Source organism: Apodemus sylvaticus, chromosome 15 (assembly GCF_947179515.1).
Source record: "Apodemus sylvaticus chromosome 15, mApoSyl1.1, whole genome shotgun sequence".
Classification (NCBI taxonomy): Eukaryota; Metazoa; Chordata; class Mammalia; order Rodentia; family Muridae; genus Apodemus; species Apodemus sylvaticus.
Window position 1 is genome coordinate 52,346,684 of NC_067486.1, and position 27,357 is coordinate 52,374,040.

The window sequence follows — 27,357 nt, forward strand, 5'->3', positions numbered from 1 at the left end:
GGCAACATGGCACTATTAGAACCCAGTTCTCCCACAACAACAAATCCTGCATATTCCATCACATCAGAAAAGCAAGAGCGAGATTTAAAATCACATCTCATATTGTTGATGAAGGACTTCAAGAAGGATATAAATAACTCCCTTAAAGAAATACAAGAGAACATGGGACAACAGGTAGAAGCACAAAAAATCCCTTAAAGAAATACAAGAGAATATGGATCAAAGGTAGAGGCCCTTAAAGAGGAAACACAAAAATCTCTTAAAGAAATATGGGAGAACATGGGTCAACAGGTAGAAACCTTTAAAGAGGCAATACAAAACTTCCATAGGGAATTATGGGAGAACATGGGTCAATATGCAGAAGCCCTTAAAGAGGAATCACAAAAATCCCTAAAAGAAACACAGGAGAACATGGGTCAACAGGTTGAAGCCCTTAAAGAGGAAACACAAAAATTCCTTTAAGAATTTCAGGAAAAAAACAAACAGGCAAAGGAACTGAACAAAACTATCCAGGATCTAAAACTGGAAATAAGAATCAATAAAGAAATTGCAAAATGAGACATCTCTGAAGATAGAAAACCTTGGAAATAATTCCGGAGTCATAGAGGCAAGCATCAACAACAGAATACAAGAGATAGAAGAAAGAATCTCAGATGCTGAAGACTCCATAGAAAACATTGACTCAACAATCAAAGAAAATGCAAAATGCAAAAAGCTTGTAACCCAAAACATCCAAGAAATCCAGGATATAGTGAGAAGACCAAACATAAGGATTATAGGTTTAGAAGAAAGCAAGGATTTACATCTTAAAGGCCCAGTAAGTATCTCCAACAAAATTATGGAAGAAAACTTCCCTAACCTAAAGAAAGAGCTGCCCATGAACATACAAGAAGCTTACAGGACTCCAAACAGATTGGACTAGAGCAGAAATTCCTACCATCAAATAATAATCAAAACACACCAAATGCACTAAACAAAGAAGGAATATTAAAAGCAGTGAGCGAAAAAGGTCAAATAACATATAAAGGCAGAGCTATTAGAATTACACCAGACTTCTTACCAGAGAATATGAAAGCCAGAAGAGCCTGGGCAGATGTCATACAGACCCTAAGAGAACATAAATGTCAGCCCAGACTACGATACCCAGCAAAACTTTCAATTACTATAGATGCAGAAAACAAGACATTGCATAACAAAAGCAAATGTATACAATATCTTTCTACAAATCTAGCTCTGCAAAGGATAATGGGTAGAAAATACCAGCACAAGGCAGCAAGCAACACCGTAGAAAATTCAATAAGGACATCTTTCAACAAACCCAATTGAAGATAGCTATACAACCAGAATATCATATTTAATTAAAAAGATAACAGTAAGCAACAATCACTTTTCCTTAGTATCTCTTAATATCAATGGTTTCAATTTCCCTATAAAAAGACATAGACAAACAGACTGGATATGTAAACAAGACCCAACTTTTTGCTGCATAGAAGAAACCTACCTCAGTGATCAAGACAATCACTACTTAAGAGTCAAAGGTTGGAAAAACAATTTTCCAAGTAAATGGTCTCAAGAAACCAGCTGGAGTGGTCATTCTTGTATCCAGTAAAATTGACTTGCAACCAAAAATTGTCAAAAAAGATAAGGAGGGACACTTCATACTGGTCAAAGGAAAAGTCTACCAAGATGAATTCTCAATTTTGAAAATTTATGCTCTGAACATAAGGGCACCCACATTCATAAAAGAAACTTTACTAAAGCTCAAAGCACACATTGCACCCCATACAATAATAGTGGGAGGCTTAAACACCCAACTCTCAAAAATGGACAAATCATGGGATCAGAAACTAAAAAGAGATACAGTGAAACTAACTGAAGTTATGGATCAAATGGATCTAACAGATATTCATAGAATATTCCACTCTAAATCAAAAGAATATACCTTGTTCTCAGCCACTCATGGTACATTTTCCAAAAATGACCATATAATTGGTCACAAAATGGACCTCAACAGATACAGAAATATTGAAACTATTTCATGTACCTTTTCAGATGACAATGGCCTAAGGCTGGTTTTAAGCTCAAACAAAAGCAATGGAATACACACATACTCATGGACTTTGAACAATGCTCTTCTCAAAGATAGCTTGGTCAAGGAAGAAGTAAAAAAGAAATGAAAGACTTTTTAGAATTTTATGAAAATGAAGACATATTATTCCAAAACTTATTGGACTCAATGAAAGCAGTGCTAAGAGGAAAACTCATAGCTCTGAGTGCCTCCAAAAAGAGAATGGAGTAACTTACACTAACATCTTGACAGTGCACTTGAAAACTCTAGAACAAAAGGAAGCAAATACCCCCAAGAGGAGTAGATGGCAGGAAATAATCAAATTTAGGGCCGAAATCAACCAAACAGAAACAAAAAGAACTATACAAAGAATCAACAAAACAAGGAGCTGGTTCTTGGAAAAAAATCAACAAGATAGATAAACCCTTAGCCAGATTAACCGCAGGGCACAGAGACAGTATCCAAATTAATAAAATCAGAAATGAAAAGGGAGACATAACAACAGAAACTGTGGAAATTCAAAAAATCATCAGATCCTACTACAAGAGTTTATACTCAACAAGGTTTGAAAACCTGGATGAAATGGACAACTTTTTAGATACATACCAGGTGCCAATGTTAAAACAGGATCAGATAAACCATCTAAATAGTCCCATAAGTCCTGAGGAAATAGAAGGAGTCATTAATAGTCTCCCATCAAAAAAAAAAAGAAAGAAAGAAAGAAAAGAAAAGAAAAGAAAAGAAAAGAAAAGAAAAAAAAGCGCAGGACCTGATGGGTTTAGAGAGGAATTCTATCAGATCTTCAAAGAAGAGTTAATACCAATATTCTTCAAACTTTCTATGAAATAGAAACTCAAGGAACACTACTCAACTTATTCTGTGAAGCCACAATAACGCTCATACCTAAATCAAACAAAGACCAAACAAGGAAGGAGAACTTCAGACCAATCTTCTTCATGAACATTGATGCAAAAATACTGAACAAAATCCTGGCCAACCTAATCCAAGAATGCATCAAAACTATAATTCACCTTGGCCAGGTAGTGTGGGGAACTGTCCCGAGCTATTCGGACTTATGCTTACTCACAGCCCTAAGGTGGCAGCTGCCGAGAAGGAAGAACAATTAACTAGAGCCTTCCCCTTGAGCTATCGGTGCGAGAAGATTCCCGAGAATACCACAAGATGTTCCTTCCCTAACTGTGGAATGTTCCTGGAGTTAACTCCAGATGTCCCCACCTGGGTGACCTCCTCGCTTCCTGCTTCCATCACTAGGGGTGTCTCTGCCCTTCCCTCCTTTGCTCTTCTGTGAAGGTCAATTCCTTCTCTGTAAGCCTTAAAACCCTGACATTAAATGAGGCCTTGACACAACCCAGATTGACTCTGACTTTGTTAGCGTGCTTGGCCCCCCTTCTCTCTTCCCCCCATTTTTGACCTTCAGATAGTGCCTCTTCGAGACCCTGGAATAACTGGACCTGCTGGACAGGTCAGTTCAATATATGGAAATCCATCAATGTAATCCACTACATAAACAAACTAAAGGAATAATCCAAATGGTCATTTCATTAGATGCTGAAAAGGTTTTTGACAAAATCCAGCATCCTTTCATGATAAAAGTCTTGGAGAGGGGGAATCCAAGGCCCATACCTAAACATAGTGAAAGCAATATACTGCAAACTGGTAGCCAACATCAAGTTAAATGGAGAGAAACTTGAAGCAATCCCACTAAAATCGGGAACTACACAAGGCTGCCCACTCTCTCCCTATCTATTCAATATAGTACTTGAATTCCTAGCCAGAGTAATCAGGCAGCAAAAGGAGTTCAAAGCTATATAAATTGGAAAGGAAGAAGTCAAAATATCACTATTTGCAGATGATATGATAGTATAATTAATCAACCCCAAGACTTCCACCAGAGAACTCCTAAAGCTGATAACTTTAGCAAAGTGGCTGGATATAAAATTAACTCAAGCAAATCAGTAGCCTTCCTCTACTCAAAGGATAAACAAGATGAGAAAGAAATTAGGGAAATGACACCCTTCACAATAGTCCCAAATAATATTTCATACCTAGGCGTGGCCCTAACAAAGCAAGTGAAAGATCTACATGACAAGAACTTCAAGCCTCTGAAGAAAGAAATTGAAGAAGGTCTCAGAAGATGGAAAGATCTTCCATGTTCATGTATTGGCAGGATCGATATAATAAAAATGGCCATCTTGCTGAAAGCAATCAACAGATTCAATTCAATCCCCAACAAAATCCCAAATCAATTCTTCATAGATCTAGAAAGAGCAATTCTCAAATTCATCTGGAATAACAAAAAACCCCAGGATAGCAAAAACTATTCTCCACAACAAAAGATCTTCTCGGGGAATCACCATCCCTAACCTCAAGCTCTACTACAGAGCAAAAGTGATAAAACCTGTTTTGTATTGGTATGCAGACAGGCAGGAAGATCAATGGAATAGAGTTGAAGATATAGCAAATAAACCACACATGCACAGTCACTTGATATTTGACAAAGGAGCTAAAACCATCCAGTGGAAAAAAGATAGCATTTTTAGAAAATGGTATTGGATCAACTGAAGGTCTGCATGTAGAAAAATGTAAATTGACCCATTCTTATCTCCCTGTACAAAGCTCAAGTCCAAGTGGATCTAGGATGTACACATAAAACCAGACACACTAAAGCTGATAGAGAGACAGTGAGGATGAATTTTGAACACATGGGCACAAGTAAAACGTTTCTGAACAGAACACTAATAGCTTATGCTCTAAGATCAAGAATTGACAAATGGGACCTCATAAAATTACAAAGTTTTTGTAAGGCAAAGAACATCATCAAAAGGACAGAATTGCAACCAACAAATTGGGAAAACATCTTCACCAACCCTACATCCGACAGAGAGCAAATATTCAATATATACAAAGAACTCAAAAATTAGAGCCCAGAAAACCAAATAACCCTATTAAAATTGGGGTAAAGAGCTAAACAAAAGAATTTTCACGTGAAGAACTTTGGATGGATGAGAAGCACCTTAAGAAATGCTCAACATCATTAGTCATTAGGGGAATACAAATCAAAACAATCCTGAGATGTCAACTCACACTGTCAGAATGACTAAGATTAAAAACTCAGGAGACAGCAGGTGTTGGTGAGGATGTGGAGAAAGAGGAACACTCCTCCACTGTTGGTGGGATTGCAAGCTGGTACAACCACTCTGGAAATCATTCTGGCGATTCCTCATAAAACTGGGCATGACACTTCCTGAGGACCCTGCTGTACCACTCCTGGGCATATACCCAGAGGATTCCCCAGCATGTAATAAGGATACATGTTCCACTATGTTCATAGCAGCTCTATTTATAATAGCCAGAAACTCGAAAGAACACAGATGTCCCTCAATGGAGGAATGGATAAAAAAATTGTGGTATATATACACAATGGAGTACTACTCAGCCATTAGAAAGAGTGAATTCATAAAATTCTTAGACAAATGGATGGAACTGGAGAACATCATCCTAAGTGAGGTAATCCAGTCTCAAAAGATCACTCATGGTATGCACTCACTGATAAGTGGATATTAGCCTAGAAGCTTGGAATACCCAAGACACAATCCACATATCAAATGATGTCCAAGAAGAAGAAAGGAGTGGCCCCTGGTTCTGGAAAGGCTCAGTGCAGCAGTGTAGGGGAATAACAGGACAGGGAAGTGGGAAGGGGTGGATGGGGGAACAGGGGGAGGGAAGAGGGCTTATGGGACTTTCACGGAGGGGGGATCCAGGAAAGGGTAAATCATTTAAACTGTAAATAAAGACTATATCGAATAAAAAAAAAAGAACAACAATATGAACCAATCAGATCCCCCAGAGTTCCCAGGTACTAAACCACCAACTAAACAATGCAAACCCATATTTAAAGTCACATTTTTGTCATTATTGCTGTTTTCCAGTTGTTTGAAGCCCTTTTGAATATTAAATCCTTTCAAATACATGGCTTGTACATACTTTTTCCATTATTTCTCTTCAGTTTGTGACTTTTGATTATTTTATTTGCTGTTGCAGAAAGTTTTACTTTGGTGTAATTAACCATTTCTGTATAGTTTTGCTTTTGATACTTAGTACTTTGAGGCCATATATAAGAAATATTTGTTTATGCCAACATTAAAAATGTCTTCCTTTCTTTTATCTAGTAGCTTTGCAATTTGCGGTTCTAAATTTGTTTATTTTCAGCTTATTTCTGTATATGGAATGAAAAGCACTGTTTTGTTCTGCGGTTTTCCTAACACCATTTATCTAAAGGAATTTTTCTCATTCCACTGTGAATACTTAGTATCTATGGTGAAGCAGGATTGGTGGTATGTGGGCATTAGTCGTCATTGTCTTTGTTTTCTTCTATGTATCTTAATGTTTTCCTTTATGCAAATACCATTGTTTTAAAACTTTTGCTCTGTAATTTATTTTAATGTTAGTCCAAAGTCTCAACATTTCCCTTTTTGTTCAAAATTATATTGACAGGATGTGCTTTGCTATAATTGTTGTGACAGCTATTTTAAATTTTGTGGTTCAACATAAATTTAAGACTTTTTCTCTATTTCAATGAGGACGGTCTTGGTGGCAATCACATCAAATTTGTAATTATTTTGGATGTTACAGACATTTGATATCAATTCTTCTAATCTATCAATGTGTAGTACCTTATTTGTACCTTTTTGATTTCCTCTTTCTGTGTACTATGATTTCCAGCACAAAGATATTTCACCTTGCTTGAGTTTATTCATGAATATGTATCTCCTTAGATAATATTTTAAATGACATAATTTTCTTGATTTTCCCCCAGATATTTTGTTTTAATTGTATAGAGGCACTGTTAATTTTCATGTTGATTTTGTATAATGCCACTTCTCTTATTTTATTTATTCTAACATTATCTCTTAGTTTTTGACCATATCCTTGAAGGACAGAACCCTTTCTTTTCCCACTGCTCATTTGCTATAAATAGGATCGTTGCTCTGCTGGACAGAGACAAGAGTTGTGACTCGTATCTCACTGTGAAGACAAGGACAAACACACATCAGTGGTGCATTCCCATGCTTCTGAATACAGATGTTTGCTTAAAAAATAATGGGTACCTCACCCTGTCATTAAAATTTTTGTTCTTGCTGGCGGTCATAGGGCTCATTTTCCTTTCTCATGGAAATGTCACAGTACATTTTCTCTACTCACATGTATTTTTATTTTTCTACTTCTGAGGTTTTATCAAATGATGACAATTCCCATTACATTCACAGCCCAACAGTCTAGATACCTAGCCATATTGCTTTAATCAATAGCAAATGAAAAGAAGCCCTGAGGTTTATATTCTGTTTCATATTCTCCTATTCCTCTCTCTCCATCTTTCACATATTTCCCTCATTCATTATGAACAAAAAACCCACTAACCTGAAAAGAACATCTGCAATAACCTGTAAGTAATGAGAACATAGATAGCATATTTGAATGTCTGTAATTAATTAATACGGGTGTTTATTATATAGGAATGTAGAGGTGGCTCAGTGGGCAAAGTGTTTGCAGTATAAGAATCAAGACCTGAGTGGGGATTCCCATCACCTATGTAAACCTTAAGCTTGGTGGGAGTTGGGAGTGCTTTTAAGCTCAGCTTTATGCTGAGGTTTGTAGCATAGACAAGTGCATCCTGGGGATTTGCTAGCCAACAAGCCTGGGAAAAATAAACAAGTCTATGTTTCTGTGAGACTTGTCCAGTCACAACAAAGTAGATCTTTCCGATCCTGACATGAGGGTTAGGTTTAAGTGGAGGGCAGAGATATGTGAAGCTACACATTCCTCTTGATGCTCTGGTCCTGTCCATTCGTATCTAGACTCTCCTGAAAGGTCGGCAGACAATTTGTCGGCACTGTGTGAAATCCCTTTAGGTGGGTCTTAGACTTTTCCTTCCTCAACAAGAGAAATCTCAGGGAAATGTCATTTCCCCATGAACCTCCTTACAAGTGTCCCATAGCCAAAGCTGGGGGTCTAGCCATCTCTTTAGAATGTGCTCATTCCTTCCCGGCATGCTAGTGACTGAAGCAAGATGAATGAAGAAAGCATTATTTAGCACTGTGTCTGTCAAAAGGAAATGAAACCATGTTCAGTCCTGTGATGGCCACTCCCCTTACCTTCCTCCAGTCCGTTCTGTTGCAGGCGATTGTTCTGTGATATGGGTATGTCATGTCTTCATACATGCCTTCTCTTATGGAAAAAAAAACAATTGCTTTATTCTGTCATTTTAGGAAGATGAGCATAAATCTGTTTTTTCCCTTTCAGAGAACAAAAACAACTGACATTTATGCAGACAAAAATTAAATCTCGTACACTATAAGATTAAAATTCTTCCTGAAATTGAATGCTTTGAATTTCATGTTCATCCACAATTTTAATAAAACATATATTTGCTATTATTCTCTCGCCCTCTTCTCCCTCTTTCCCTCTCTCCCTCTCTCTCCCTGCAGCCTCGTGTGTGTGTGTGTGTGTGTGTGTGTGTGTGTGTGTCTGTGTGTGTGTATGTGTGACTACACTGACTACACGTTTGTGCCTGAGAGAATATATAAGCACCACATGCTTTCAGCTTCCCATAGAGCAGATAAAGTCACCAGATCTCCTGTAGCTGCAGTTACAGGCAGTTGTGAGTCACCTGATTGTGGGTGCTGGGAACCTAATCCAGGTCCTCTGGAAGATCAGCAAATGCTCTTGGCCCCTGAGCCATCTCTTCACTCTCACCTGTAATTTTCCTTTGATTGATTGTTTACAAGCCCTTTCTGATGCTTTTTGAATTTTAAATATTCATTAAAATGCTTAATTGCATTTCTTGAGAGATGTATCTGTGATTAAGAGCACTTGCGTTTCCAATGGGGTCAAGCAGCTGCCAACTGCCTGTAATTCCAGCTCTAGGGGACTTGATGTCCTCTTTTGGCTTCTACAGGCATATGCATGCATATAGTACATATACATAATCTCAGGTACACACACACACACACACACACACACACACACACACAAATTAAAAAATAAGCTTAAATAACTCTTCAACATATTACCCATCAGCCAGATGGTGTTTCACCCTCAATATCCTGTCAAAACTTGCATGGAAACTATTTTTATGCTTTTTCACAGTTAATAAAAGGGACACTTAACTAGACATTCAGTTAGGATCTCTAGCCACTCCTAATTCTGTCTTCCATTTTCCTAAATTTTGATTCTTCAGCATTTTTGAGTATCCTCCTGCCTTGACTTTGCTATTATTTTAGGTCAACATCTCATCTTTTACCTCATTTTTTCCCTTTCTGTTGAGACAGAGCAGATAGAGCTCATGTTCTTTACCAGATATTTTCTGCCTAGTGCAAGCTGATTTTTAAAACTGCACCCATGACAGCTAATGGCTCCTCCACTAAACCTTTTCATCACCTTTCATGTGTCATGCACCTGAATATGTCCAATATGATGTAGAACCTTTTTGAGGTGGTAATTGTGAGCACTTTGACATGTTTGTAAATGGAGCACAGAGGGATTCAACTCTCAGGAGATAGGATAGAAGTATCAATGCCAACCCCAAACTGAGAGCAAAGAACTGAGAGGCCTGGCTTGAATCCTGGAAGCCCTTTCTAGTGCTATCTGTGAGACTGTGTGGACCTCCCTCTCCGGCTTCAGCCCTCCAAGAGTCAGTCTGACTATCCCATACTATCCTGACTAGTCATATGAATACTGCAGCATAAGATCCAACAAAGCCAGCTCAAAGGTTCGCTTCATGATTTCAATCTCGTGTTAAGCACAAACGGTCCTTGGAAGGCCTGGTACCTCTTGAATGAGCTAGAAACTCAAAGAAGAGCAGTACTCTGATGTCCATCATTATCTATTCTGCAGTGAATACACAGAACCTGTGACAGGGAACCAGTACTGCCTGCTCTGGGAATTCATACTGATCACTTGCTTAAGTAATAGATTTACTTTGACAGGAACAGTTGAATTTCACAGACTGTATTAAATCACATGTGATATATTCCAGTCCCTTATGTAGTCTTTGAGTTTTCTGACACAGAACTTCAGTGATTAAGCTTTTAGCAATATATCTACCCATCATTACCTGTGCAACCACTTGCTCTTAGGCAATCAGTACTTTGGACTATGGTACTTTGCTGTTTGCTATATCTGGGCAGCCGTGCCAGCATCACTCTCATACCTACTTTTCCTTCCTGGGTCCTTATTACACCTTTGGGGTCAGTGTGCACTCATTTCTTCCAGGAAGTCATTTCTGATCTGTTTTGTTGGAGCAGGTGTTTGGGATCTCGTAGCAACATCCTCTTAATATCTGTCTTCTTGTTGCTGAAAATTCTGAAGGCTCACGAATATTCTTAGGCCACCAATGTTTCTGCAGAGCTCAGCAGGTAATCATGAATACTGGCAAATAATTAGATGATGAGTGATACTAGGTTACCTGCGGTCCTCTTTTTGGAGTTCTTAATCTTAATAAAATGGTTAAGAACAGACTCCAGGGGAAGCTTGAGGGCAATGTCATTAATGTTTAAAGAAGAGCCTCAGGGTAGGCAAGCTGTAAATCTCAGCAGCTGCCCTGAGACAGAGAAGGAAAAGGAGAAGCTGGGGGACAAGTCATAGAATCTGAGTTAAGCTAGTTGGTGGGCAAATAATAGCTACACCAGGAGAGGGGCTTTGGAGAAAGAGCACTGAAGTCAAAAGCACCAGAGAAAGCAATCTTAGGCTCTGGCCAACATCCAAAAGACAAAGAAGGGAACCAAAAGCAAAAATAATGCCTTTCAGACTCAGGATTCATACATGGTGGTTTAGCTAGCAGAACCTCACAGCAGTTTTGTAGGAATCAAGCATACTAGGAAGTGTGAATTCTTCATAGGAAAGTATCTTCTTTCTATTTATGTAGCACAGTTTAAGGTGGACTTGCCAACCTGAGAGATGTTCTTTTGGCCTGTTGATTGACAAATCAAATTGGAATGTTAATTCTTCACCTAAGACAAAGAATCATTCTCTTGACCAGAAGGAAATAATCTTCACTCAGTCGTCCCCACTCCTGTTGTATCAGAGATATTGAAGAAAATAAGAAGAAATGTTGGAATTAAGAAACTCATCATTTATGGAATCCAAATACTTAACTCTCTTAACTCTCTGCTATATTTGTTTCACATGCCAATGTAATAAACATTGCTCATTACTTTCAGGAGGGGGATATTTGGGTTTGTGTGGCTAAGGCTTTACTATTTCCTTCCTTCCTTCCTTCCTTCCTTCCTTCCTTCCTTCCTTCCCTTCCTCCCTCTCTTTCTTCATTCCTTTCTTCTTTTTCCCTTCTTTCCTTCCACCAAATAGAAACAGAAGGAAAACTACCCAACTCCTTTTTCGAAGCCACTATTACACTGATACCAAAACCACACAAAGATCCAACTAAGAAAGAGAATTTCAGGCCAATTTCCCTCATGAATATCGATGCAAAAATACTAAATAAAATTCTTGCCCACCGAATCCAAGAACACATCAAAATGATCATCCACCATGATCAAGTAGGCTTCATCCCAGGGATGCAGGGATGGTTCAAAATAAGGAAATCCATAAATGCTATCCACTACATAAACAAACTCAAAGAAAAAAACCACATGATTATTTTATTAGATGCTGAAAAAGCATTTGACAAAATTCAGCATCCTTTCATGCTAAAAGTCTTGCAAAGGAAAGGAATTCAAGGCCCATATCTAAACATAGTAAAAGCAATATACTGCAAACCGGTAGCCAACATCAAACTAAATGGAGAGAAACTTGAAGCAATCCCACTAAAATCAGGGACTAGACAAGGCTGCCCCCTCTCTCCATATCTTTTCAATATAGTTCTTGAAGTCCTAGCTAGAGCAATTAGACAACAGAAGGAAGTCAAAGGGATACAAATTGGAAAGGAAGAAGTCAAACTATCACTATTTGCAGATGATATGATTGTATACTTAAGTGACCCTAAAAAACTCTACTAGAGAACTCCTACAGCTGATAAACAACTTCATCAAAGTGGCTGGCTACAAAATCAATGCAAGCAAATCAGTAGCCTTTATATATTCAAAGGATAAGCAGATTGAGAAAGAAATTAGGGAGATGACTCCCTTCACAATAGCTACAAACAGCATAAAGTATCTTGGGGTGACTCTAACCAAACAAGTGAAAGACCTATATGACAAGAACTTCAGATCTCTGAAGAAGGAAATTGAAGAAGATCTCAGAAAATGGAAAAATCTTCCATGCTCATGGATTGGCAGGATTAATATAGTTAAAATGGCCATCGTGCCAAAGGCAATCTACAGATTCAATGCTATCCCCATAAAAATCCCAACACAGTTCTTCATAGAGCTAGAAAGAGCAATTCTCAAATTCATCTGGAATAACAAAAAACCCAGGATAGCTAAAACTATTCTCAACAGTAAAAGAACTTCAGGGGGATTCAGTATCCCAGACTTGAAACTTTACTACAGAGCAATAGTGATAAAAACTGCATAGTATTGGTACAATATCAGGCAAGCGGATCAATGGAATAGGATTGAAGACCCAGAAATGAACCAACATACCTATGGTCACTTGATCTTCGACAAAGGAGCTGAAAGCATCTAGTGGAAAAAGGATAGTCTTTTCAACAAATGGTGCTGGTTCAATTGGAGGTCAGCATGCAGAAGAATGCGAATCGATCCATTCTTATCTCCTTGTACCAAGCTCAACTCCAAATGGATCAAGGACCTCCACATAAAACCTGACACACTGAAACTAATTGAAAAAAAACTGTGGAAGACCCTGGAGGACATGGGCACAGGGGAAAAGTTCCTGAATAGAACAAAAGCCTTCCATTCTTCTCTTTTTTCTTTCTTCCATCCTCTTCATTTTTTAACCTCCTTCATTTTCTTTATTTTATGTATTGTGTTTTTCTTTTACTTTTAGATTTTATCATTCTAGTTGTTAGACACCATGTTGGTGGTCTACTTTTATATTGCAATTATCATTTTTAACATACTGAAGATTCATATTAATGTTAGTATTTTAGTCTATCCAGCAATCTGATCAACAACAAACACTGTTACATAATTTTTCTTCAGTTGTTTATGGTATTATTTTAAATTCTCACTAGTTTATCTTGTATCTTTATAGCCTTGCTTTATTTATTTATTTATTTAATAAATAAAGCACATTTTAGTTGAATTTTAATTGTAGTCCACTTGTGATTGTTGACTGTCTTTTTCATTGTCCTATAAATAAATACTTTCCTTCAGACTGATGATCTTTTACAAATAACTGTAAAGCTATTTTTCTGAAAGTGTCATTCACTAGATAATATAACATCCTCTCATTGCTCTCTCTCTGTCTCTTTCTCTCTCTTTCTCTCTGAATCCTTCATTTTCTCTTTTTCCTTTATCTTTTGTTCTTCAGTTTGAATTTAGCACACAACAAGAGTAATTTAAAGGCACAGCATTAACTATGAAATGCAAAATGTCACTGTATTATAGTTTCTGTCCTGAGGTCAACAGTCCCTGAAAGCTGTTCTGTGGGCTTTGCCTCTATGTGATGGGCTTTGCTATGTCATAAGACTTGCTAAAATCTAAAGGTTAATTTGTGTTTCAGTGCATCAAGTACAAAGAACCAGGTTGCTCAATAGTAAAATATGAGAGGACTGCAAAAATATTACAAAGGAATACATAATGAAATTGTATCTTTACAAAATTTGCAAGCTAAACAGTTGATATTTTCTCACATAGCCATCCACAATGATATTAATTATATTCTTTTCATCTTCTAGTGAATACTCACTGTTAGGGGGAAGGTTTTGAGGATGGTTTTGTAAATTAATTTGTTTCTGGTCTTTCGAAAGTATTTAAATTCTACCAATTTAATATAATGTCATTTGATATACCTTTATAAGTATATATTCATATTTTAAAGTATTAAAACTCCTCAAAGACCTTTATTGAAAGTCAAGGATAAACCTGGCTCTAAAATAGACAGTCCTCACATCACACCTTTTTGCTGATGCTTTCTCTGTGGTTCCTCCATCCAAGTGGGAGATTCTAAAGCTAGAAAGAGCATTTGCTTTATAATAGACCATTGGTTAGACCACCAAGGGATTTAAGATGCTGTGGCTTTGACTATAAGGGCAGAGTATTAGATTAATAGCTTTCACTTTGACTAGCAAGATCCCATGAGTTAGGGAATAAAAAGCAGGACCCCTGTTTTCCCCATGGTAGAATTCTTTGTTCCTGGAACCATGGGGGAGATTAGTTTGAATACAGCAGTATAAAATGGATTCAATGTAGAGATGTTATCACCTTTTATCACCTGGTGAGGGAGGGTTCAATTTAATAAGACATGGTATTAACTGCTTTTGCCGTGGTGCAGACTTTTATATAGATTAGCAACCCCAGAGTCTTTCTTCTTTTATTTACTTATTTATTATTTATTTGATGAATGGTAGTGTGATTCATATGAAAAGGGGGTGATGGCTGCAGGGGTGCAGGCGATTTTTGAAGATACAGCAGGTATAGCAGGACTCAGGACTCACAGGAAGCCACTATCGCAATTCTATTGTTCTGAATCTTCCTGACCAATTTTTGTCAGAGATTCTCATTGTTTTTCTTTTCAGTTGCACTCTCTGTGACTAAGTGGTCTGTGAGTCCATCTGTAGTTTCACGAACAGAAATTGGATGCACCCCAAAGCAATTTTTCTCATCGGGAATCTGGGCACTAGACACAGTGGCGTTTGCCAGCTCTCCCTGCACAGTGTCATCTCTGTTTAGTATTTTATTTCCCTTCAGCAAACACTGATTGGGTGCCAGGCCCTGTGCTGGGTATTGAAAGAGGATCCAAGAACATAAAACCTGCCCCATGACCCTGCTTTACCTACCTTAAAACTGCAGTTGACCCTAAAGAATGATTTGTTCATTCAGTAATCTAGATTAAAACACAGACACATAGAACACAGCAGGAGGTGCAACTAAATAAAGACACCAAACAGAACAGGCATGGCATACAGGGCCAGGTTGTAGCACAAGGGAGATGCTTGAGTTTCCCAGGAGCAACACAGAAGAATAAAGGTAACACAGAAGACACAATCATGTGAATCCTTCCAAAAGACTTTTTGTTCTTCACGCCACTCAGAGTTAAGACATCACAAATTGATTGGCACCTGACGTTTGATAATTAACAGTTTTAGTACCATCTTTTCTTGTCAATTTAAATTTAACCCATGAATATTAAGTGGAAGCAAAAGAAGTCTGTTTTGTTTTTCTGAAAAGATTATTTAATCTCCCCTAAAGGGATTTTTGGAAATGCAATATAGATGAATTTTTATTTTTCATTTATATATAAATTAAAGAATGCATGTCCAGTACCACCTTTAGAGATAGAGACTTTGAAGCCTTTGACCCCTGTATTAATGTCAAAAAGCCAGGATCTACATTGGAAACAAAATTAGATTGCCCCTCAAAGATAGATTTGTTAGTGTTCATTGTTTTTAATGGGCTTGATTGCTTTCTTCTGAGATTGTAGCACACCAAAGATATCACAAGAGCAGCACAGCTCTCCAAGACCAGGGAGAGAGAGAGAGAAAGAGAGAGAGAGAGAGAGAGAGAGAGAGAGAGAGAGAGAGAGAGAGAGAGAGAGAGAGAGAGAGAGAGAGAGAGCTGTCCCCTTTGGCAGAGCTACTCGGATGGGGAGTGTGTTAAAGGAAATCTTTCTGAGTATAAGCTGGTGCATAATGCTTTTCTTGTGAGCTGAATACAAGATAAATTGTTATAAAGGAACAGAGTTTCCGAATGACAGACTGATAGCCATTATCTTGGCTTTTATCCCCAATCCAACGAAATGCTTATCTCTGACTGCCTCACCCTGCTTCAATTCTCTAGTGGTCTCGAGTTCAGATTTCCTGCATTTAACATATTCATTGACTTTAAAAATGAAAGGCTTCTGAGCAGAAATAAAAAGCAGCTCTGTTTCCACAATGCTGAAACAGTTTTGTAAATTTTACAAAATGTCGAGGCTTCTCACCTTCATCCTTCAAAGAGTAGGAAAATAACTAAAAAGTGCACTGTGACAATTTAAGCAGCTTGCTGTTGATTCAGCGTCTAACCTATTTTGACAGACATGGGAGCTTTCGAACACAGTGATCACTATTGTGTGTCAGTAGAATTCAAGCTTCAACCACCAACCACCTGTACTGGAAACAAACACACCAGCTCTTGACTTTCCAAAGGGAAGGTGTGAGTTTCACCCTAAAGCAAATAATGAAAGGCTAGAGTAAACAAAAATAAATGCCAGAGAAAGAGAGAGAGAGAGAGAGAGAGAGAGAGAGAGAGAGAGAGAGAGAGAGAGAGAGAGAGAGGAGAGAGGGAGAGAGGGAGAGAGGGAGGGGAAGAGAGAGGGAGAGAGAGAGAGGGAGAGAGAAAGAAACATTTATAACTTCAATGTTTGCAAGTAGAATTGCTCTCCTTTCATACTGACATTCATTTACCTAATTACCTACCACAATACCAGCTGCTTTACCAGTGATGGCCAGCTCTTAGATTACTTATGTTGTCTAAAGATCATTCATATATATATATATATATATATATATATATATATATATATATATATATATATATATATATGAAATTTAATGTAAAAAGAATGAGATCCCGAATCAAGACGATTTCATATTCTTACTTCATCTTGGCTCTTTTGTAACCTGTAGTAATTTTCTCAATCACTCTCAAGCTCACTTTCCTGACTGTAAAATGGACATATTACTCATGATTTATTGTAAGGATTAAATGATAAAGATATGTGACTTTCTAACTAATGTTTGACATTAGATATGATTGTTGTGGTGGATTAAATGGGTATGGTCTGCATAGATTCATGTATTTAAGTGCTTACTCACACGATTAGTAGGTGTGGTCCTATTGGAGGAGGTGTGGCCTTAATAGAACTGTGGTCCTATTGGAGGAAGTGTGGCCTCAATAGAAGATATGTGCTGCTGTGGAAGCTTTGTGGGGCTTTGAGGTCTTATAAAAGATAACGCTCTGCTCAGTGTGGAACATAGTCTCTTCCTTGCTGTTTGTGGATCAAGATGTAGAAATCTTAGCTCATTCTCTAGCATCATATCTCTAGGCATGCTTCCTACCATGATAATAATGGACTAAACCTCTGAAACTATAATCGGGCTCCAATTAAATGTTGTCCTTTATAAGAGTTGCCTTTCTCATGATGTCTCTTCACAGCAATGAAAATCTAGCTAAGACAGTTTTTTTTTTTACATTTTTTTTATTCGATATATTTTTTATTTACATTTCAAATGATTTCCCCTTTTCTAGCCCCCCACTCCCTGGAAGTCCCGCAAGCCCCCTTCTCTCCCCCTGTCCTCCCACCCACCCCTTCCCACTTCCCCATTCTGGTTTTGCCGAATACTGCTTCACTGAGTCTTTCCAGAACAGGGGGCCACTCTTCCTTTCTTCTTGTACCTCATTTGATGTGTGGATTATGTTTTGGGTATTCCAGTTTTCTAGGTTAATATCCACTTATTAGTGAGTGCATACCATGATTCATCTTTTGAGTCTGGGTTACCTCACTTAGTATGATGTTCTCTAGCTCCATCCATTTGCCTAAGAATTTCATGAATTCATTGTTTCTAATGGCTGAATAGTACTCCATTGTGTAGATATACCACATTTTTTGCATCCACTCTTCTGTTGAGGGATACCTGGGTTCTTTCCAGCATCTGGCAATTATAAATAGGGCTGCTATGAACATAGTAGAGCATGTATCCTTATTACATGGTGGGGAGTCTTCTGGGTATATGCCCAGGAGTGGTATAGCAGGATCTTCTGGAAGTGAGGTGCCCAGTTTTCGGAGGAACCGCCAGACTGATTTCCAGAGTGGTTGTACCAATTTGCAACCCCACCAGCAGTGGAGGAGTGTTCCTCTTTCTCCACACCCTCTCCAACACCTGCTGTCTCCTGAATTTTTAATCTTAACCATTCTGACTGGTGTAAGGTGAAATCTCAGTGTTGTTTTGATTTGCATTTCCCTAATGACTAATGAAGTTGAGCATTTTTTAAGATGCTTCTCCGCCATCCGAAGTTCTTCAGGTGAGAATTCTTTGTTTAACTCTGTACCCCATTTTTTAATAGGGTTGTTTGGTTTTCTGGAGTCTAACTTCTTGAGTTCTTTATATATATTGGATGTTAGCCCTCTATCTGATGTAGGATTGGTGAAGATCTTTTCCCAATTTGTTGGTTGCCGATTTGTCCTCTTGATGGTGTCCTTTGCCTTACAGAAACTTTGTAATTTTATGATTTGTCAATTCTTGCTCTTAGAGCATACGCTATTGGTGTTCTGTTCAGAAACTTTCTTCCTGTACCAATGTCCTCAAGGGTCTTCCCCAGTTTCTTTTCTATTAGCTTCAGAGTGTCTGGCTTTATGTGGAGGTCCTTGATCCATTTGGATTTGAGCTTAGTACAAGGAGACAAGGATGGATCAATTCTCATTCTTCTGCATGCTGACCTCCAGTTGAACCAGCACCATTTGTTGAAAAGGCTATCTTTTTTCCATTGAATGTTTTCAGCCTCTTTGTCAAGGATCAAGTAGCCATAGGTGTGTGGGTTCATTTCTGGATCTTCAATCCTGTTCCATTGATCCTCCTGCCTGTCACTGTACCAATACCATGCAGTTTTTAACACTATTGCTCTGTAGTATTGCTTGAGGTCAGGGATACTGATTCCCCCAGAATTTCTTTTGTTGCTGAGAATAGTTTTAGCTATCCTGGGTTTTTTGTTATTCCAGACGATTTTGATAATTGCTCTTTCTAACTCTGTGAAGAATTGAGTTGGGATTTTGATGGGTATTGCATTGAATCTGTATATTGCTTTTGGCAAAATGGCCATTTTAACTATATTGTTTCTACCGATCCATGAGCATGGGAGGTTTTCCCATTTTTTGAGGTGCTAAGACAGTTTTTTATGCAATTATTTTACCAACATTAAGATATATGTATAATCTTTATTTCATAGTGACATTTTTGGTTCAGATTAATGTTATGTTAGCTCCAGGCAGTTGTGATTCATCTTCATGAGTACTGGGAACTGAATTTGTATCTTAGGGAAGAGAAGCAACTGTTCTTAAACACTGAGATATTCTTCCAGGCCTAAGTTCCTCCACATTCTTATAAGAACTAAGAGGAATATACCAGTTGATCAAATAGGCTTGCCCTTAACAGGGCAAATTCATTTGGAAACTAAAGTATTGTCCAGCATTTTAAATCTATCTTTCAGTTGCTGCCTGAAATATGTACAGTGTTTATATTTCCATAGATATGTTCTGATGGCGGGGAAGAAAATTTAAAACACACAAGCTTGTCACCACCTTCCAGAAATAATTTTTATGCAAGCTGAAAACAAAGAATAAAATTAAAAGCATTAAGTATTAATTAAATGTTAACATTTATTTATTATATTTTATTTTTTATTTTCTATATTCTTCCTTTACATTACATATGATTTTCCCTTTCCTGGTTTTCCCCCCTCCCAATAAGTCCCATAAACCCTCTTCTCTCTGCCTGTTCCCTAATGAACACCCTCCCTCTTCTCTGTCCTGGTATTCCCCTACAATGCTGCATCAAGCCTTTCCAGGACCAGGGCCCTCTCCTTCCTTCTTCTTGGGAATAATTTGATATATGAGTTGTGTCTTTGGTATTCAGAGCTTCTGGGCTAATATCCACTTATCAGTGACTGCATTCCATGTATGTTCTTTTGTTACCTCACTTAGGATGATATTTTCCAGTTCAAACCAGTTGCCTAAGAATTTCAGGAATTCACAGTTTTTAATTGCTGAGTATGATTCTATTGTGTAAATATACCACATTTTCTGTATCCATTCATCCATTGAAGGACATCTGGGTTCTTTCCAGCTTCTGGCTATTATAAATAAGGCTGCTATGAACATAGTGGAGTATGTATCCTTATTACATTCTGGGGAATCCTCTGAGTATATGCCCAGGAGTGGTATAGCAGGGTCCTTCGGAAGTGTCATGTCCAGTTTTTGGAAGAACCACCAGACTGATTTCCAGAGTGGTTGCACCCTCTTGCAGTCCCACCAGCAGTGGAAGAGTGTTCCTCTTTCTCCACATTCTAGCCAAAACCTACTGTCTCTTGAGTTTTTAATCTTAGCCATTCTGACTGGTGTGAGCTGAAATCTCAGGGTTGTTTTGATTTGCATTTCCCTAAGGACTAATGATGTTGAACATTTCTTAATGTGCTTCTCAGTCATCCAAAGTTCTTCAGGTGAAAATTCTTTGTTTAGTTCAGTACCCTATTTTTTAATAGGGTTATTTGGTTCTCTGGGCTCTAAGTTCTTGAGCTCTTTGTATATATTGGTTATTAGCCCTCTGTCAGATGTAGGGTTGGTAAAGATCTTTTCCCAATTTGTTGGTTGCCATTTTGTCCTTTTGACAGTATCCTTTGCCTTACAGAAACTTTGTAATTTTATGAGGTCCCATTTGTCAATTCTTGATCTTACAGAATAAGCTATTGGTGTTCTGTTCAGAAACTTTTCTCCTGTGCCCATGTCCTCAAAGGTCCTCAAACTCCCAGTTTCTTTTCTATTAGTTTCAGTGTGTCTGGTTTTATGTGGAGGTCCTTGATCCACTTGGAGTTGAGCTTAGTACAAGAAGATAAGAATGTTTCAATTCACATTCTTCTTCATGCTGACCTCCAGCTGAACCAGCACCATTTATTGAAAAGGATATCTTTTTTCCCCCCACTGGATATTTTCAGTTCCTTTGCAAATGATCAAGTGACCATAGGTGTGTGGGTTCATTTATGGGTCTTCAACCTTATTCCACTGATGTACCTGCCTGTCACTACCAATACCATGCAGTTTTTAACACTATTGCTCTGTAGTACTGCTTGAGTTCTGGGATACTGATTTCCTCAGAAGTTCTTTTACTGTTGAGAATAGCTTTAGCTATCCTGCGGTTTTTGTTATTACAGATGAATTTGAGAATTTCTGTTTCCAACTCTATGATTAACTGACTTTGGAGTTTGATGGGGATTGCAATGAATCTGTATATTGTTTTTGGCAGGAAGTCCATTTTTACTGTACTAATCCTGCCAATCCACGATCATGGAAGATTTTTCCATTTTCTGAGGTCTTCTTCGATTTCCTTCTTCAGAAACTTGAAGTTGTTGTCATACAGATCTTTCACTTGTTTGGTTAGAGTCACTCCAAGATACTTTATATTGTTTGTGGCTAATGTGAAGGGTGAAATTTCCCTAATTTCATTCTTAGCCTGTTTATCCTTTGAGTATAGGAAGGCTACTGATTTGCTTGAGTTGATTTTATAACCAGCCACTTTGCTGAAGTTGTTTATCAGCTGTAGGAGTTCTCAGGTGGAGTTTTTTGGGTCACTTAAGTATATTATATTATGGTCAGTGGGCGGCGGCAGCGGCGGCAGCAGCGGCAGCAGTGGCTGCTCCAGCTGAAGGGCCATCAGCAGTGGAACCAAGGCGTCACAGGGACCAGTTAGGCCCTGCGCCCACGACCACTGACCTTCGCTGACCAGCCGGACAGCAAGCAGCTGCAGTTGTGTGGCGCCTTTCCTGCACGGAGGCCACTTCAGAACTCGGCCTCCCACCAGTCAGGAGAGGAGGATCCATCTTGGTTCCGTACTCCAGGAATCGGACAGACTGAGGTACACAAACATAATCCGAGGCCAACACCGCGGTGGTCTGAGCCCGACGGGCGTTGGCCTGCACCCAGGCCCTGGGCGGGTCGGGGGGCCATCGGGGTGCCAACCCAACCAGGAGGTTTTTTGCCCAGGCCTGCGAGCGCGCCGCCGCCATTTTGCCTGCAGGACGACAGAGAGCTCAGGCGGGCAGACCTGTAACAGGCATAGCCTAAGGCTAACAAAGCGGGGGTCCAGGCCCCAAAAGGCACAGGACTGACCCCAAGAACTGGGCGGCTTGGTGGGCCATCTGTGAGTCAACCCGCCCAGGTGATTGTTAGCAAAGCAGACTCTCCCGGCGCTTTCAGGGAGCGCGGGCGCACACGCCCGCCATCCTAGTCACCTGGCAAACCCAATTAACAGTCAAAGCCGTAGGGGAACTTTGCTCGGACCTTGGCCTCCCAGGCTTTTGCCTGGACTCAGGGACTGGGCGGCCAGGCTAACCTTGTGTGCGATAGCCCGGTTGGCAGATCGGCTGCCCAGCGGAGTGAGCGGAACTCGGGGGAGGTCACAGTAGCATACACCGTCGGCACTCCCTGGGAGTGCACACGGGCTCCATCTGCTCCACAGACACAATCTGGGGCAAGGCCTCAGGCAGAAGCCCTTAGCTCTACTCTCTCCGCTTCCTGATCCAGATCAGTCTGGGCGGCAGCATTACATCTCCAAGTCCTGCAAGTGGCTAGCTGGGCTTCCGGGCGGCCAGCTGGGAGAAGTCAGTGTGCTCCAGTGAATCCAGCGGGCCCCAGCGGGAGACTTCGGGTGCCTGCTTTGGGATCTGAACAGCCTGGGCAGCAGCACACTGTCTACAAGCAGTGCAGGAGGTAAGCTGTGCACCAGAGGCCAACTGGGAAGGGGCAGCTTGCACTGGTGAGTCCAGCACTGACAAGATAAACTAACACCAGTGAGATCTAGATGGCAAAAGGCAAACGCAGGAACGTCACTAACAGAAATCAAGGCAATATGGCAACATCTGAACCCAATTCTCCTCTACCAACATGTCCTGGATACCCCATCACACCAGTAAAACAAGATTTGGATTTAAAATCACTGGTCATGATGCTGGTACAGGAACACATGAAGGTCATACGTAAAGAAATTCAGGAGACAATGGATCAAAAGGTAGAAGCCCTTGCAAGGGAAACACAAAAATCATTGAAAGAAATCCAGGAGAATACAAAAGCCAACAAGGAGGAAATGCAAAAAACACTTAAAGAAATACAGGAGAACTTTGCTCAACAGGCTGAGGTCATGAAAGAGGAAACACAAAAATCTCTTAAAGAAATACAGGAGAACTTTGGTCAACAGGCTGAGCTCATGAAAGAGAAAACACAAAAATCTCTTAAAGAATTACAGGAAAACACAAACATGCAAGTGAAGGAGCTAAGCAAAACCATCCAGGATCTAAAATCAGAAGTAGAAACAACTAAGAAAACTCAAAGGGAGACAACTTTGGAGATAGAAAGCCTTGGGAAGAAATCAGGGGACAGAGATACAAATATCAACAACAGAATACAAGAGATAGAAGAAAGAATCTCAGATGCTGAAGATTCCATAGAAACCATGGACTCAACAGTTAAAGAAAATGCAAAATGCAAAAAGCTTGTAACCCAAAATATCCAGGAAATCCAGGACACAATGAGAAGACCAAACCTAAGGATTATAGGCATAGAGGAGAGTGAAGATTTACAACTTAAAGGGCCAGCAAATATCTTCAATAAAATTATGGAAGAAAACTTCCCTAACCTAAAGAGAGAGATGCCCATGAATATACAAGAAGCCTACAGAACTCCAAACAGACTAGACCAGAACAGAAATACTTCCCGTCACATAATAATCAAAACACCAAATGTTCTAAACAAAGAAAGAATACTAAAGGCAGTAAGAGAAAAAGGCCAAGTAACATATAAAGGAAGACCTATCAGAATCACAGCAGACTTTTCACCTGAGACTATGAAGGCTAGAAGGTCCTGGGCAGATCTCATGCAGACTCTAAGAGAACACAAATGCCAACCAAAACTACTATATCCAGCAAAACTCTCAATCACCATAGATGGAGAAACTAAGATATTTCATGACAAAACCAAGTTTACCCAATATCTATCCACAAACCCGGCCCTAAAAAGGATAATAGGAGGACAACACCAATACAAGGAGGGAAACTTCACCCTGGAAAAAGCAAGATAGTAACCTTTCATCAAACCCAAAAGAAGTTAAGCATTCAAATTTAAAAAATAACGTCAAAAATGATAGGAAGTAACAATCACTATTCCTTAATATCTCTTAACATCAATGGACTTAATGCCCCAATAAAAAGACACAGACTAACTGAATGGATACGTAAACAGGACCCTACATTTTGCTGCTTACAGGAAACACACCTCAGGGTCAAAGACAAACACTACCTTAGAGTAAAAGGCTGGAAGACAATTTTACAAGCAAATGGTCTCAGGAAACAAGCTGGAGTAGCCATTTTAATATCAGATAAAATTGACTTTCAACCCAAAGTCATCAAAAGAGACCCTGAGGGACACTTCTTGCTGGTCAAAGGAAAAATACAAAAAGAAGAACTGACAATCCTGAACATCTATGCCCCAAATGTAAGGGCACCCTCTTTTGTAAAAGAAACTTTATTAAAACTAAAAGCACACATTGCACCTAACACAATAATTGTGGGTGACTTCAACACTGCACTTTCCTCAATGGACCGATCAGGAAAACAGAAACTAAACAGGGACACAATGAAACTAATTGAAGCTTTGGACCAATTAGATTTAACAGATATATATAGAACATTCTATCCTAAAACAAAAGAATATACCTTTTTTTCAGCACCTCATGGTACCTTCTCCAAAATCGACCATATAATTGGTCACAAGACAGACCTCAACAAATATAAGAAGATAGAACTAATCCCATGCCTCCTATCTGATCACTATGGAGTAAAAGTGGTCTTCAATAGCAACAGAAACAACAGAAAGCCCACATACACGTGGAAACTTAACAATACTCTACTCAATGATACCTTGGTCAAGGAAGAAATAAAGAAAGAAATTAAAGACTTTTTAGAACACAATGAAAATGAAAACACAACATACCCAAATCTATGGGACACAATGAAAGCAGTGCTAAGAGGAAAACTCATAGCCCTGAGTGCCTCCAAAAAGAAAATGGAGAGAGCATACATTACCAGCTTAATGACACACCTGAAAGCCCTGGAACAAAAAGAAGCTATTTCGCCCAGGAGGAGTAGAAGGCAGGAAATCATCAAACTCAGGGCCGAAATCAATCAAGTAGAAACAAAGAGAACCATACAAAAAATCAACAATACCAGGAGCTGGTTCTTTGAGAAAATCAACAAGATAGATAAACCCTTAGCCAGAATGACCAAAGGGCACAGAGAAAGTATCCAAATTAACAAACTTAGAAATGAAAAGGGAGATATAACAACGGAAACTGAGGAAATCCAAAAAATCATCAGATCCTACTACAAGAGCCTATACTCAACACAACTGGAGAATCTGGAGGAAATGGACAATTTCCTTGACAGATACCAAATACCAAAATTAAATCAGGACCAACTAGACCATCTAAACAGTCCCATAATGCCTAAAGAAATAGAAGGAGTCATAGAAAGTCTTCCAACCAAAAAAAGCACAGGACCAGATGGCTTCAGTGCAGAATTCTACCAGACCTTCAAAGAAGAGTTAACACCAATACTCTTCAAACTATTCCACAAAATAGAAACAGAAGGAACACTACCCAATTCCTTCTACGAAGCCACAATTACGCTGATACCAAAGCCACACAAAGATCCAACAAAGAAAGAGAACTTCAGACCAATTTCCCTTATGAACATCGATGCAAAAATACTCAATAAAATTCTTGCCAACCGAATCCAAGAACACATCAAAACGATCATCCACCATGATCAAGTAGGCTTTATCCCGGGAATGCAGGGTTGGTTCAATATACGGAAATCCATCAATACAATCCACTACATAAACAAACTCAAAGAACAAAACCACATGGTCATTTCATTGGATGCTGAAAAAGCATTTGACAAAATTCAGCATCCCTTCATGCTTAAAGTCTTGGAGAGAACAGGAATTCAAGGCCCATACCTAAACATAGTAAAAGCAATATACAGCAAACCGGTAGCCAGCATCAAACTAAATGGAGAGAAACTTGAAGCAATCCCACTGAAATCAGGGACCAGACAAGGCTGCCCCCTTTCTCCTTATCTTTTCAATATTGTACTTGAGGTACTAGCTCGGGCAATTCGACAACATAAGGAGGTCAAAGGGATACAAATTGGAAAGGAAGAAGTCAAACTATCATTATTTGCAGACGACATGATCGTCTACCTAAGTGACCCAAAGAACTCCACTAGAGAGCTCCTACAGCTGATAAACAACTTCAGCAAAGTGGCAGGTTATAAAGTCAACTCAAGCAAATCAGTGGCCTTCCTATACTCAAAGGATAAGCAGGCTGAGAAAGAAATTAGGGAAATGACCCCCTTCACAATAGCCACAAACAGTATAAAGTATCTTGGGGTGACTCTTACCAAACATGTGAAAGATCTGTATGACAAGAACTTCAAGACTCTGAAGAAGGAAATGGAAGAAGACCTCAAAAAATGGGAAAACCTCCCATGCTCATGGATCGGCAGAATCAATATAGTTAAAATGGCCATTTTGCCTAAAGCACTATACAGATTCAATGCAATACCCATCAAAATCCCAACTCAATTCTTCACAGAGCTAGAAAGAGCAATTATCAAATTCATCTGGAACAACAAAAAACCCAGGATAGCTAAAACTATTCTCAGCAACAAAAGGAAATCTGGGGGAATCAGTATCCCTGACCTCAAGCAATACTACAGAGCAATAGTGTTAAAAACTGCATGGTATTGGTACAGTGACAGACAGGAGGATCAATGGAACAGGATTGAAGATCCAGAAATGAACCCACACACCTATGGCCACTTGATCCTCGACAAAGAGGCTGAAAACATCCAATGGAAAAAAGATAGCCTTTTCAACAAATGGTGCTGGTTCAACTGGAGGTCAGCATGCAGAAGAATGCGAATTGATCCATCCTTGTCTCCTTGTACTAAGCTCAAATCCAAATGGATCAAGGACCTCCACATAAAGCCAGACACTCTGAAGCTAATAGAAAAAAAACTGGGGAAGACCCTTGAGGACATCGGTACAGGGAGAAAGTTTCTGAACAGAACACCAATAGCGTATGCTCTAAGAGCAAGAATTGACAAATGGGACCTCATAAAATTACAAAGTTTCTGTTAGGCAAAGGACACCATCAAGAGGACAAATCGGCAACCAACAAATTGGGAAAAGATCTTCACCAATCCTACATCAGATAGAGGGCTAATATCCAATATATATAAAGAACTCAAGAAGTTAGACTCCAGAAAACCAAACAACCCTATTAAAAAATGGGGGACAGAGTTAAACAAAGAATTCTCACCTGAAGAACT